Below are 15,807 nucleotides of genomic sequence, written 5' to 3' on the forward strand. Positions count from 1 at the left end.
CACCATTTTCCATACTTAGTAATATTACATCAAATTAAATCATCTGTTTTATGTAAGAATCTTTAATTTTAGTTGTCGTTGAAAAACATTTGTTATGATTAAAATATATTGTGTACATTGTGGTAATAATATTGGACTCGTCCCGGTTGCTGGTGGGGCGGGGGTGGTCTTCCCGTGCGGTTGCGGGGAGTCTCTGGTCCCCTCGGGGCGGGACGTCCCGCCTTTCTGCCCGCGTGGTGTGTGGTCCCTTGCTGGTTTGGGGGCTGGCTGTCCCCTGCTTCTCCCGTGCCTTGTCCTCTGCCGAGAGCGTCTGTCTATGGCCTGCTGCTGGCCCTTCCTCTCCCTGTGGGGTTCCTGTCGCTGGCCGGCCTGGCAGCGTGGGGCCCGTGGTCCCTTGTTCCCTGGGCGCCGCACCTGCTGTTTTGGGTTGGGCTCAAGGTTAATACAGTTTGCTTCTCTTTCTTCCCCTCCATTTATCTGCTTTATTTTGTATTTGAAGTTATCATTACATCAATCAATCAATCAATGTTTATTTATTACATATATGTATTGTTGCATTTGAAACAATTGTATTGTTGACAATAGAGGTAAATTGTTGTTATTATTCATTATCAATAGTGCTATTTCTATTGGTATTTGTATTGATCCGTTTGTAGTGTAATAATGTTCATTGTTATTTCTGTGTTATTAATATTTACTTCACTAACTGCTTCTCTGCTATCACTTTCACTATCATATTTGTACATATCCTATTTGCTGATGTTGTTCTGTTGTTGTTGTGGTTGTTATTGTTGTGTTTGTTGTTGTATTTGTCTTTGTCTCTCTGTCTTAACCCCCTCTTGTGCCCACAATTTCCCCCTCTGTCTTCCTTTTTTTCTCTTTCTATCCCCTCCTTCTCCGGCTGCACCAAATAATAATAAAAATACATTTAATAAAATCAAATACAAATAAGGCAACAAGAGAAGTATCCTACACTTCTCTTTTGTAAAGTAAATCTGTACAGCCAATCTGGGCATCTACATCAACTATATGATTTGCCTGAGTAGCTGGACAGGACAAAAAAAAGAAAAGTAAAATAAAATACTTTTTGACTTTATTTCCAGGCTTTCACGAGCCACGTAAAATAATGTGGCAGGTTAGATTTGTCCCTTGATCTTGAGTTTGACACCTGTGCTGTAAAGCATCACTCTGGAATGGACCCAAATTATCGATTGTACATTAATGGCATTTCAATTTTATTTCCTTAAGTTCCAATTAAAATTTCAATTCTACTTCCTTTTTGCAACCTTATTTCAAATGTATTGAATTGAAGTGGAATTTGGAAGGCATTCTCAATTCAATTTGAAATTCTGCACAATCTTGGTGTATACTATACTCAATGCTTCTACAGTTGCTGACAATGCATTTCATTTGCAATATCATATGAGACCTTTGGTTTCATGCATACAGGCTGAATCATAAGAAACATGTTAAGATGTGTAAATAAGGACTAGTAACATGTTTTCCACACGTAAAGTAGCATGAGAAAGGGAGCCAATGGAATATAGCACACAGTCTTTCTGCCAAAGTGATCTTTAATGTCTTTTAATGTATGGCGTACAGTATGTGTGGTGAGTAATGTGCAATATTATTGGATTGAGTCCAAGACGAATTTCCCTAAGTGGGACAATAAAACATATTGTATTGTATTGCAGATAATCAAACACCTATAGGAACCAATAGGAACTCACAACACTTAGTTTTAGTACTGTGCCTTACAGTAAGTAAAGTATCCTAAAAGGGTAACTGAACTGTAATCTGTAATGAATTGGAAAGGTTCCAATTTATGCACTGTACTTACTGTACATCATTGGAAAGCATCTGAGAACATTTGCAAGAAAAGAAAACGCACGCACAGCACTATTGACAAAAATAAAACATGCCATGGAAACAAGGATTGAGGAGGTATGTCACTTTTTAGGCATCCACACTGGAGAATAACTCATATGAACACCATATATATATATATTTTAAAATATATGTAAAATAAAATATGAATGATTGAATAATACATTAATAAAAACATTCTAAAGTGAGAATATATTAGTCATAATAGCAATACATAAAAACAAAAATACCAGAACCTAAGAAGAGCTTAAAATGATTAGTAAAAAATATGATTAAGAGAGTGTGCCTTCAGGAAACGCGTCTTCCTTATCTTGAAGAACATACAGTAAGAGAGGAACTATGAAAACAACACTCAGTTATTATATGATAACTTTTCTCAGCCTGAAAACTTGGCAGTTCTTACAAAGTCAAAGGTTAGGTCATGGATAGAAAATAACCCATCAAATGTCCAATCAGACTGATATCTCTGTACTGTTGTCCTTGGTTGGTTACTTTCTTTTACACAGCAGTCCCTCAAACATTTCTATATAATGTACTAAAAACATTGAAATTGTTTGTTGTGTTTAGAAAACCCAACAGTAATCCGATAATGATAGTGATGACAACACGTCCACTCCTATTAGAAACCTCTTGCTTGAAATAGGATCCAATTGTTTACCTTCACCATTAATACCTTCTCGAAGTGACTTCCTGATTCCTAGCATGCTTTTAACATTTTCTTTTCCATTTCAAATTAAATATTTATTTCAGTGGCTCGTGTGCTAAAATAAGGCGTTTTTTACAGGCTTGGAAACACACTTAAACATTTCTACTCCGGTTTAATGTAGCACAATGTTCTTTACAGGAGCACCACAAGAGGTCACTGTTGTACACTTCAAAAGTAATTACAGACCCGGTTAATTTTTTTTTTTTAAATGTATTTATTTATTTCAGGCAATGACAAAGACGTACATGTTGACAAAACATAATAATATAAATTAATATAGTGCATTATTGTCCGGTTTTGCCTGAAAGGGAGTGGGAAGAAGATCATTTTTTTAATCCCACCCCCAGTTCTCCATTCAGTGATTATTCACATGAGTTTCACTCTCACTTTGTTCAAGGATTATAATACAGATGTTGTATCATAGTGGCATTACCACAGGTAACAATTATTACACTGTAACAATCATTTGTATCAACAATGTAGGAATAATGAATATACCAATAATGGTAATAGACATCATAGCAATAATGGTAATAGACAACATAGCAATAATGGTAAGGAAACATTGAGCACATGTTAACACTTTGAGACAGAGTATAGCAGCAGGTCAAATTAAAGACCCTCATCTCTATATTTGAACCAGACCCCATGTTTGTATAATAGTTTAAATCGATTAATAGTTTGGCATTGCTTGTGTTGTAAGTCCAGTTTGTTCCATAGTTTTACTCCGCATACAGACACACAAAAATGTTTACGAGTGGTTTGAGCTCTCGGCAATAAGAAATATCCAAAGCCTCTCAAGTTATGAGCTTGCACTCGTCTTATAAAAAAACGTTGTAGATTAGGTGGCAATGATTTGTTAAAAGCTTTATATAAGATTATTAATGTATTATATTTAACAAGGTCATCAAATTTGAGCAACTTTGATTGCATAAACAGATTATGAGTATGTTCTAAATAACCAACGTTGTGAATGACCCGCACTGCTCTTTTCTGTAATATGATCAGAGGATGAATTGTGTTTTGGTAAGTATTCCCCCATACTTCAACACAGTATGTAAGGTATGGCAGTACCAAGGTGCAGTATAGAGTACGGAGTGCATTATCATTGAGGTATAGTTTTGCTTTGTTTATAATTGAGAGGCCTTTGGAGATTTTTGTTTTAATGTGTCTGACATGAGGTTTCCATGATAGTTTACTATCAATTATTACTCCCAAAAATGTATTCTCATTTACGATTTCAATTTGGGTACCATCAATACTTATTTTCTGTTCAGACGTTATGTTGCGATTTCCAAACATTACTATCTTAGTTTTATTTATATTCAAAGATAATTTATTTGTGTCCATCCATTTTTTTACTATGTTTAGTTCTGTGTTTACTGTATTTATTAGCTCATTATAGTCATCACTACTGTAGAATATATTTGTGTCGTCTGCAAATAGTATACATTTCAGTATTTTGGATGTATTAAACATATCATTAATATATACATTAAACAGTTTTGGCCCCAAACCCCTTGGGGGACACCACAAGCAATGCCAAGAGTATCAGATAAAAATTGACCCATTTTAACAAACTGTACCCTCCCTGTTAAATAACTTTTTTAACCAGTCACCAGCCAGCCCCCTAATTCCATATCTTCCCATTTTATCTAGTAGAATTGAATGATTAATGGTATCAAATGCTTTCTTTAGGTCAATAAAAATACCAACTGCATATCTTTTATGCTCCAGTGCATTAGTAATTTCCTCAATAGCTTCAGTTATTGCCATTGAAGTTGTTCTTTTGGACCTAAAGCCATACTGACCGTCATTGATTATATGATGCTTCTCAAGAAAAGATTGAAGTCGAGAGTTAAATAGTTTCTCTAAGATTTTTGAGAACTGAGGCAAAAGAGAGATTGGTCTGTAATTGCTGAAAGCGTGTTTGCTGTCACTTTTGAAGAGCGGAGTTACTTTAGCGATTTTCATTTGACTTGGAAAGCAGCCAGTCTGGAATGATAAATTACATATATAAGTTAATGGTTTTACAATATTCAGGATAACCTTTTGAACCAATATCATTTTGATACCATGGCAGTCAGTGGAGCACTTACTTTTACACTTCCGCACAATGTTTGTCACTTCCTGCTCATTTGTAGCTGAGAGGAAGAATGACGAAGAATTCTGTTCAATAGTTGATTTTGTAACTCCATTGTCTGGGATATCAACAGCCAATTTAGGACCAACATTTACAAAAAAACTATTGAACTTGTTTACTACATTACTCATATTATAATCTTCACCGTTTTCATCAATAAAGTAATCAGGAATTACTTGGAATATCCTTGTTTTATTAAACTATTCAAAACATCCCAAGTTCCTTTTATATTATTTTTGTTTTCATATAGTTTTTTTTGATAATATAACCGTTTGCTTGTTCTAATAATATCAGTTAGTTTTTTTTTGTACTTCTTGTATCGTTGTTCGACTTCTTTTGTTTTTATTTTGATGAAAAGTTTGTAGAGATTGTTTTTCTTTTTACAGGCACTAATTATCCCTTTTGTGATCCAAGGGCTATTTTTATTTTTTCCTTTTATAAAATATTATTTTACGGGGCAATGTTTATTACGCAGGGAAGTAAAGATGTCTAAAAAATTACAATAAGCACTGTCCACATTAGGTTCTCTGTATACTGAAGTCCAATCCTGAACTGCTAAACTATTGTTTAGGGCACAGATTGTTTCCTCAGTTGTTATTCGTTTAGAGATTTTTGCCATAGTGTCTTTGGTTTTCTTGAGATGACAGTCATATAAAGTAAAAACAGGTAAATGGTCAGTGATATCACATATAAATAGGCCACTGGTGACTTGATTTCCCATAATGTTTGTAAAAATGTTGTCAATGATTGTGGCACTATGTGTTGTTATTCTGCTTGGTTTGGTTATGGTTGGATATAAGAGAATTAAGTCTATACCTTGTGTCAAAATTAATTGATTTATGACCCGTGACGGTTTTGAGTGATTTATGACCCGTGACTAATTGATTTATGACCCGTGACGGTCAAAGGTCAAGGTCAAATTTCACGGTGTTAAATGATTTATGACCCTAGGGGTCAAGTTCAAGGTCAAATTTCACCCAGAAGCGGTTAAGACCGGAACCGGAAGCTAAAACCGGAACCGGAAGCGGCTAGGACCGGAACTGGAACCGGAAGTAGATAAAACAGGAAGTAGCTAAAACCTGAAGTGGCTAAAACCGGAAGTAGCTTAAACAGGAAGTAGCTAAAACAGGAAGTAGCTAAAACCGTAAGTGGTTAAAACCGGATGTTGTTAAGACAGGAATTTTGAACATGAATGGGTGTATTGTTCACATGTGAGAAGCATGTGGTTGGGGGTAACAAAGGAGGAGGGGTGCACGCGGATGCAATTGACGAGTAAAGACTTTGTGAGTACGCTACGGAAACTCGATTTAGCCATGATTAACGAAACTCCGGTGACCATCTATAAAAATAGCGAGTCGAAAACTTACCTCGACGCCCCGCAGAAAAGCAGGATTTTTTTTAATCGTACGTCTTTTCCCTGGAGACTTTCAACTCTGAATGCGGGGTGTTTACACCGGTTGTGGTCGTCCCCATCGTGGCATGGCGTGAGCGTATGGGGGAAATGAAGGACGAGATAGACAACTTGTTTCGAAGCGGCCGGAATTGGAAAAGCATGCTGACGTTGAAAAGAAAATTGTCCTTTGAGGACACACCCCCAGAGGAGGACGAAAGGACCACCCCATGCTTCAGTTTCAAACAATCCCCTTTGATTTTAACACAGAGACCAATCCATAACAGATCTCCCGCTTTTTTGGATCGGTAAAGAAAATGCCAAACAATTAGACGCGTAAAGACCTGCCTTATAGCACAGACGGACAAACTCGAACCATCCATGAACATGACTAATGAACCATCCACTTCCATCACGAACCAATAAATTTAGATTGGGGTATATTGTTTCTTTATGGGCAAAAATGTTAATGTCTCTTGTTTTTACGTTAGCATTTCAGCTTGCATGCTGGAATCAGTCATTCCGGGCAGTTATCAATAATTTTCATTTAAAATGGTAATGCTAACCGTTTTAATATGGTTATCAATTATACCCTTTATTGTTACATCCCTAGTGCCAACTAACAATAAAGATGGCAACTTTGTTACGAAATATTTATTTATACCGTAAATGTGCTGTTCGTTACGTTGTTACATGAATACTAATTACTCTCAAAGTTTTGTCCATTTTATAGCAATGAAAAGTGCTGATAAAAAAAACTAGTAATCAATGTTTTGAGGACGGTCAAAATAGCGGCAATAAATACAAACAACACCAAAGCTTTCTTGATGTGTTAAGAAATGTAGACAAAATTAGCCGGCAGACTTTGACTAAAAGTTTTTTTGTTTTTTTTGTTTTTTTTGACTCAACAGTACATGTACATAGCTTCAGGAATCCATCAGGAATACAAAACACATTAACGTCTTACAAACAACACGCGTTTTGCCTCTAACAATAAACGCTCTAAAACATTTACAAATTAAAACATATAAAGAAAAACATATTTTAAAACTCATATAATAGTAGAAAAATATTTATAATGTTTGTTCTGCTAAAGAAAGTATATTATATAGGCGTGTTGCTAATGTTTTATACATGTGTTTATTTATTTTAAATAACACTTTGTTAAAATATTTTAAGGTATTAGTTATTTTCAAGCACATTTGACAATTGATGATAACCGTGATATTTTGGTCACAATAACTGTGATATGATTTTATTTTTTAACATTTCTAATTCACATAAACTCGTTGCAATGCCTCCATATCTGTTTTGTGTTTTAACATTTGGGAAAGTCTGTATTGTTTATTATTGTTGTTTGGCACAGTTTATTTCCAACACGCTAAGCCTTTTATTGAAGTACATCACAGATTAACACTCGGACACGTCCGAGAAGGAGTATGAAGAAGCGGAGCTAATTTACTGTTTTTGACCAAATTGCAAGATTTTGTGCCATTCCTTCCAGACAGACCCGTGATGAGCTGACATGGGCTACATTCCATATGTTAATGTGCATGGTGTGGTCCATCATCCTGTGTAGTAATCTGGTCCATAATATTTCGGGGTAGATGTAAAAATGACAGAAAATAACACCGCGCTACAATAGGAAAATTCAATAAGACATAAAGGAATGCTGAATAAATTTAGAATTTATTTTAATTCATATATCGAGAGAGTAAATGGAGTACGGGGTTGGGGGAATCCAACAGTTATGTTTATTGTGCAGATTTTTTTTTTTTTTAAGGAGTAGCTGATGCCCCATCTGTATTATGTTCTCTGAAGAGGCTTACTGCGCCAACCCCTGATCTATACTCTTTTGAACTCCCCTGGAAGTTGAGACATTTTAGTCCTCGACTTCTTCTAAATTCTTAACTCTGAAGGCCCTGATTCAATGAGTTTAAATACACTAACACCTTGCTATCCGTCGCTAACACTTAACGATGGCATATTTTGCTCATGTTTAATTTCTCATTTAAAACCGCTAAATATGTTTGGACCGTTGACCAACCTAAATCAGGACGACTAATGGGCTAATGTGCTCCCCCATAGCTGCTCCACAGACAACAGAGGTGCCCCTCCCCAGAAGCACACCGCTGTCATGGGACGGACAATGAACTTTCTGTTTAAGTTTTTTGGACTTCTGTGACCCATGATGTCTTTAACAGAATCTGTGAACAAATGTAACCCCTTTTTTTTTTTTCCGGTAACACATTAATGACATCCTACGGTATTTACACATTAAAACTGGATTTTTAGATAGCAGGTCGGGAGGGGAGTTTTTTTATTGATCCGTCTATTAATTAATAGAAAAAACACACCGTCTAGCCTCAATGTAACTTTTAGGGAAAATTGTTGACGTAAACAAAGATTTTTATTTTTTATTTTTTTAATGACCGTCATTATGGTCATTCTCCCCGGGGATACTTTCCACAGGGGAGCTTCACTATATATTACTTACATTAAAAAGAAAAAATACACATCCGTAATGAATAAAGCAAAATATGTATTGGACCAGAAATTACTTTATATTCTTTACTGCTCCCTAGTCTTACTATATCTGAGTTGTTGGGCAGAAATATGGGGAAATAACTATAAAAGTATGCTTTAGTTATTAACCGTGTTACAAAAAAGATTAATTAGAATAACACATAATGTTGGATTTAGAGAAAACTCAAACCCATTATTTACTGAATCAAAAATATTGATATTTTTTGACATATTAAATTTGTAAACTGCTAAAAGTATGCACAAAGCAAACTATAATTTGCTACCCAAGATCGTACAACAATTATTCTCAACAAAAAAGGAGAAATAAAACTTCTAAGAAAAATGTAACTTTAAACCTTTGTATGCACATACAACACTTAAAACTTTTAGCATATCGGTATGTGAAATTTAATTATGGAATGGATTAAGCAAATAATTTAAACAATGTACTAATATGATCCAATTTTTTTTAATAAATTAAAAAAATACAAATAAACATTTTAAACTTTTTTAACTCTGTGTTTACAAAGTACATAGAAGAATAACCATGATAAACATTCTGAATTTATTGATAATCTTATATATCTCACCATATGAAATGTAACTTATAGAGTATATTGTGAATACATTGAGAACAGGAAGTGAACAAAAATGTTAGCAATTGCTATGTAACGGAAAAGGGGTAGGGTTATATAAGCTCTGCTTCTTTCTACTCCTTTTGGAGCATGTTGTAAAGGGAAACTAAAAATTGTGAAGTATCATGTTGTAATTGTATGCATGTTCAAAATAAACTCTAACCATAAACATAGCAAGAGTTAGGAGTTTCAATATCAAGTTTTAAGCCCAGATTTAAAAGCATGTGCAGTGCAAAAAAAAAAGGTTTACTGCAGCCTGAACTAAATACAAGCAAAATCATTATTTTGATGGCAAATTGCATTCATAATGAATGTGTTTATACAAATAAATATGTTCCTATAAATTAAACACTGTTAAAAAAGTTTGAAATAATTAAATTGTAATTTGGGTTTTATTAAAAAATGCTCAAACTAATGCAGTGTCTGATTGAAATGTTCATGGGTCAAGCTTTTTACAATTGTATTTTGGAAAAATGAAATGTTCAGGGAAAGTAAATGCAAAGATGAACATTTATTATGCAGGCTAAGCTACGATGTAGGCTATATTAGTGCAAATTTTGCATTAAACAAAATAAAAAATAAAAATTACAACTCTTCCGATGGTCTGATTGGTCGAGACTTTTTATAGGACTCCTCCCCCTTTGAAAACAACCCGCAATTTTTTGACCAATCCACATCGGTTTTCCTTTTTTTTTGTTTTCTTTAAAAACAAACCGACCCTGCAATTTTTGACTAAGCCACATCGTTTCCCTTTTTGAACGCACGGATCTCTCAAACAAAAAAATGCCAAACAAGACCATTAGACGCGTAAAGACCTCTTTTATACCGCAGGACAAATTTAAACCATCCGTAAACACGGCTGATGAACTATCCGTGAACATGACTGATGAAGCAACCTTGAGAGAGATTTTTAACCCTCCTGAGATGACGGAGGATGTGAACGATGAAAAAACGCCTTCAATTCCGCCGTGTCGCTTCAGCAGATGCTTCGGCAGACGCTTCGGCAGACGAGGGATGAAAACCAACGACGTTACACAGTCTCTGCCAGACAACGATACGGTGGAGGAAAAGGAGAATTGTCTCGTAAACATAACTACCCCTTCATCCCAGCCACCATCCCCGTTACTCTTGGACCCCACATTGTACATCAACGATGAAGCCGATGGGGGTCTGTGGTTGTTTTTTGCCAGCACGGTGAAAACGGCCGTGTTTCATCTCCTCAGCCAGGCCATCTACAAGTTCATGCAGAGCGAATGATACGGTTGCCGGGTAGACAATCCGAGCCAGAGACAACACCCATGTCTGAAACCCTATGAACAGGACTTTCTGCTGTACAACTACGCCGAAATCATCAAGAGTCTGCGCACGCCTAGATTCATTCAGGCCATTCAACGCTTGCTGATGCTTCGTTGCATCAAGGCTGAAAATTCAAAGGTCGAAACCTATGCAGACTCTTTGTTGTCTCAACTGGTATCTGAAAACGATATCTGGGGGGCCACAGACGACGTGTACAACGAGATAAATGTTGTTCTTATTATTAAGGTTCTGATATGATACAGCTGTGCTTCTGGATGAGAAAAATAGTTGTCTATTGCATTTACGTTTAACTGTGCTGGTAAATTCTCTGTGTGAGTGACTGTGTGACGCATATAAAGAAAAAAAAAAAAAAAGAGTCTAAGCTGGAAGACATTTTGAGATAAGAGTGTGTGCGTGTGGCGAGGCTGTGTGAGTGTCAGCTGTACGAGGCGTGGGCCGAAGAGGTGTGACAATGTTAGGATAGCATTGAGCTAGGATAGCATTGAGCTAGGTTAGCATTGTGTTAGCATAGCATTGAGCTAGGTTAGCATTGTGTTAGCAAAAGTTTGCTTACTGAGGCATAGTAAGGCTAAGTTAGCATCTAGCTTGGCATTACTAAGTGTGGTTGAACAGTTATTCTCGGTCTGTAGAGTGTGCTAGTAGTAGGTGCTTGCTAAGTCTAGTAAAATAATAGATATATGGAAAATTACACGTTTAAATATCAATAAATAAATACGGATTGTGGGACATTGAAACATTGTTTAATTCATCATTCATTTATATGTCTAGTATACTTTTTTTGGTACGGCCTTGTTGCTTATCTGATCCATCCAGTTTCTGTGTGGAAGTTGAGACAAACACACACACACGAACATCATAGATTAGGACACATTGTAACTTTGAATTAATAGTTATACAACAAATAAATTAATAATATTGAATTTAAATTTGATAAAGATAAATTGATCATACATTGACATTTTAATTTTTTTAGGAATAAACACACAATAAAATAAAAGTTAAATTTATATTCTAAAACATCTAGGGGTATCTGTGCAGGCTGTGAAACATGTAGTCTGAAGAAGTACAGATAAGAGCCACTCAGCGCCATTGTCAAAACAAAACGTAGAGAAGCGTTAAACAAATTCTAATCAGAAGGAAGACAGACCAAAATATGAGAACTTAAGTAAACAGACAGCAAGTAAACCAGAAATAATAATGTAAATAAATAACAAAGAAAGCGAATTTCTATGTGACATTGGTGCATGTAGAATTACAAATATAGAATAAAACTAAATGGAAATAACTGTCTGCTAGATGAGCATGAAATCATGAATTGTGCTCGGGTTAGTAATAGATAGATAGATAGACAGATAACACGTTATTGATTCCTTCAGGAGAGTTCCCTCAGGAAGAAGAACTAAAAAGTAAACAGTAACTAATAAGGGTATAAATGGAAACAAAAATAGAAAAATATTACAAGGACAATAAAAATAGAACAGTAAAATAAGAGAAACTAGGCATTAACGACCATGATATAAAAAAGTATTGCACTGTTATTGTTTTGCATTCCCTGTCATCCTAGCCCCCCCAAAGAGGAGTTGTACAGTGTAATGATGTATGAGACAAAGGATTTTTTATAGGCTAAACCAGTAGTTCTCAAAGGAGGATATGGTGTTTCCGCCCGGACAAAAAAGGGAGGTACTTGAAGGTATGCCAAGGGGTACCTGAGATTTTAAATATTTTAAAATAGCGACAATTCAAAATCCTTTATAAATATAATTATAGAAGAATAATTCTTCAACAAAATAAATATTTAGAATTAAGTTCACGAGCCCAGATGGATCTTTATTGCAATATCCAAAGAAGGTTGATGATTGATTATATGTATAGAAATCTTTATTATAATTTAATCACTTGTTTAATTTTTAAAACGTTTTAGTTATTCTTATTTTTTTGTTTGTCCAAATAAGTCAAGTAAGACCACAACAAATGAGCAATATGGTGCACTGTTATACAATTTAATAAATCAGAAAATAATGACATTATGCTGTATTTTATTTGTTTATTTTACTATTGTGAGAGAAGGAGAGAAAGTGAGAGAGAGGAAGAGAGAGCAGGTGAAAAAACAGATTGAGGGTGAAGAGGATGGTTTGAGAAAATATGGGAAAAGGATGTTTATAACCTTACGTTATGTGAATGGTTTCTAGGAGAACAGAAAATAGAAACATTGTGTGAAGTGTAAGGAAGAGATGGATACAGGATGTTGTTTGTAAAGGAAAACGAAAGTGAAGAAAAGATGAGAAAGTGACAAATGAAGGTATTCGTAAATGGTATGCTGTTGATTGTGGTTAGCTGCAAGTTTGTTTAATTGTTTGTTTGTTTAGTTGTTTAGGTGAAATGGGAAGAAATCAATAGGAATAATTACATGCAAAATGGAATAAAACTATGAGTGCGATAGATAATGAATGAATAGATTAAATAAGTTTATTTTGGTCATATAATCAACCATCAACCAATTTGTGTGAGCAGTTTAACAGTAAATTAGAAATATTAACAATCATACACATTTACACACAGAAAAGAAAAAAGAATGACCGAAAAAAGAATAGGCGGAAGCCAAAGCTTATATTGGCCTATGATATACAATTACTGAACATTAAATTACCTGGAACATCAATGTTAAAAGATGAAAGTAATTGTTACTATATTTTATAATGTTAAAAAAACATTACCTTTCAAGGGTCTCCAAAACCATAACAAAAAACTACATGTTCAGCTCATCACTGAGGATGGTACATTATTTAACTCCTAAAACTGAAATACATTTGTGTTTTTATTTTATTTTACTTGACCTATTTCAAAAATCAATATCCCCCGTAAATGATAGTGTCTCCACATAATGTAAACAAACTAAGAATACAAACTGGAAGGCTGTTGTTCTTTACTTTGAAACATAATTGCCATTGTTTTAAAATTAAATTATCTGAACATTTAACACATTATGACTTATAAAAAATAGATTGGTATGATCATAACAATAATGCTTTGTGTAATATTGAAATGAGCCTTTTAAGTTTAAGTATTGGGTCTATATTTCTTCTATAAACATTTCCCCAAACTTCAAAACAATATTACATATGGAAAAATAAATGAATAATATAACATGTGCAGACATTGCTTATTCAGCATGTGTTTTACTTTATACCGAATAGCAATGGATTTGGATATTTTTCTTTAATATGTTCAATATGCGGCTTCCAACATATTAATGATCAATTACTATTCTCAAGAATGTAGTTCATATACTCTGTCAATTTCCACTTGATTCAACTTTAATTTGTGTTTCACAATTTGACTTTGCACCCTGGACAGGTCGCCACCTCATCACACGGCCAACACAGATAGATAGACAGACAACATTCACACACTAGGGCAAATTTAGTCTTATTAATTTCTACATATTGAGATCTATTACTTAAAATAACTACTTAACCACTGTTGTGAAACACCTTTCTAATTTATGGGAGTATTGGGATAGGATTGAGGAAGATGTCTGCTGTGGTGGTGGTTAGTTTGGAAATTAATTTAATAAAAGTAACTTTAAAGTGCAGTCTGACATTTTAGTTTGGAGTAATTTATATTTTTATTTAGACATTGCAGTACACCATACTTCTGGATGTTGAGCTAGAAGAGGATAACGGCATGACAGAATAAAGTTAGAATTAAAGTTGGGGTGCCAGTGATTGTCACACACACACTGGGTGTGGTGGAATTTGTCCTCTGCATTTGGCCCATCCCCCGTGATTGCCCCTGGGAGGTGGGGGAATCATGTTTGGTGATTTGGCTCCCAAATTTTTTGTAGTCTTTGGTGTGACTCGACCGGGGTTTTGGACTTGCGACCTGCCGATCTCAGGGCGGACACTCTAACCACTAGGCCACTGAGATGAAGTAGGCAAACCAAATCTCAACAGCTTTCAGCTAGCAATAGATTTTGAGAGTATAATGCGAATAACTATAACTTTACAACCGTTTGCTGTGAATAGTGTTGAATGATGATTACAAATAACAGCCTACATTAATAAATAGAATAAGAGCCGATATGTAAAGTGTTAAAAAGAGGAGAAGTGTGATTAGGGCTGGCGCTTAGAGCATGGCCTTGTGTGTTTGTTATGACTAAGTTGGATAACCAGTCGGAGACATGCAAGGCAAGGCGGGGCAGCTTTGTTTGTGTGGCGTTTTTCCGAGAAAGGACAAGACTCAAAGTGCTTCACAGACAACAAAGTGAAATGAAAGAAAATAAAAGCAAAATTAAAATGCAGACAATAAAAATAAACACAGTACGGACGTTAAAAGTTAAAAGATTAAAAGATTTAGCTGAAAGATAAGGAGAAACGTGAATAAAAACATTCCTTTGTTTTGGAGAGTATCACGCACAGCAGGAGGTCAGAGTGCAAGCATGACAGCTTGCTCGCGCCTACTGATAGACAAATGATAGTTTAAATTAACTTATAGATAATCTTTAAGTGAATTAAAAGGGTACTTAAATACACATGAAGTAGTACGTATAATCTTTGAATTAAGGTTATTGATTAGCAATTAATGGGATAGTTAAGACTGTGATTTTAAAACGTGATATGCAAAATTGAACTAACCGAGAGGATATGAAAACGATGGGTGTACATGTTTTGAGTTCCAAATTCTGGAGGAAAAAAAACCCTCAACAAAACGTAAAACCATACAGACGGACTTTGGTGGTAGCCACGGTTGTGCTAGGTCAAGCGAGGGTGGAAAGGATGTGCAGCCGGGGGACTGCCAACTTCTCTGAACAAGACAAGCTCCAAAGTTGTAGCCAGAACATGCTCACAAAAAATACAGGTGTGACAGCAGGACGAACAGCAGGATACAAACAGACCCCTGCTGGACATAAGTGTCAACGGACAATGTTCAACACAATCTTTGAAGCATTCCTTTGTGGTCAACCTGCACACACCTTGTAATGACCTGCTTACGAACTGTGCCCTGACAATTCAATACCGCACAGAAGGAACTTCCTGATGTTGCCTGACGGCACGACATCAGCTGACAACTACGGGGACGCCTCCCAGGAACGAGTGGAGGACGGGGACTGCTCCAACTGTCCTAGCACTAGCTGACTGAGGTGTGTCCGTGTGCCCTGCCACCCAAACCGCCAAAGTGTATGATCACCAATTAGACGACTCAT

Source organism: Entelurus aequoreus, linkage group LG11, assembly GCF_033978785.1.
Source record: "Entelurus aequoreus isolate RoL-2023_Sb linkage group LG11, RoL_Eaeq_v1.1, whole genome shotgun sequence".
In the NCBI taxonomy this organism is placed as follows: Eukaryota; Metazoa; Chordata; class Actinopteri; order Syngnathiformes; family Syngnathidae; genus Entelurus; species Entelurus aequoreus.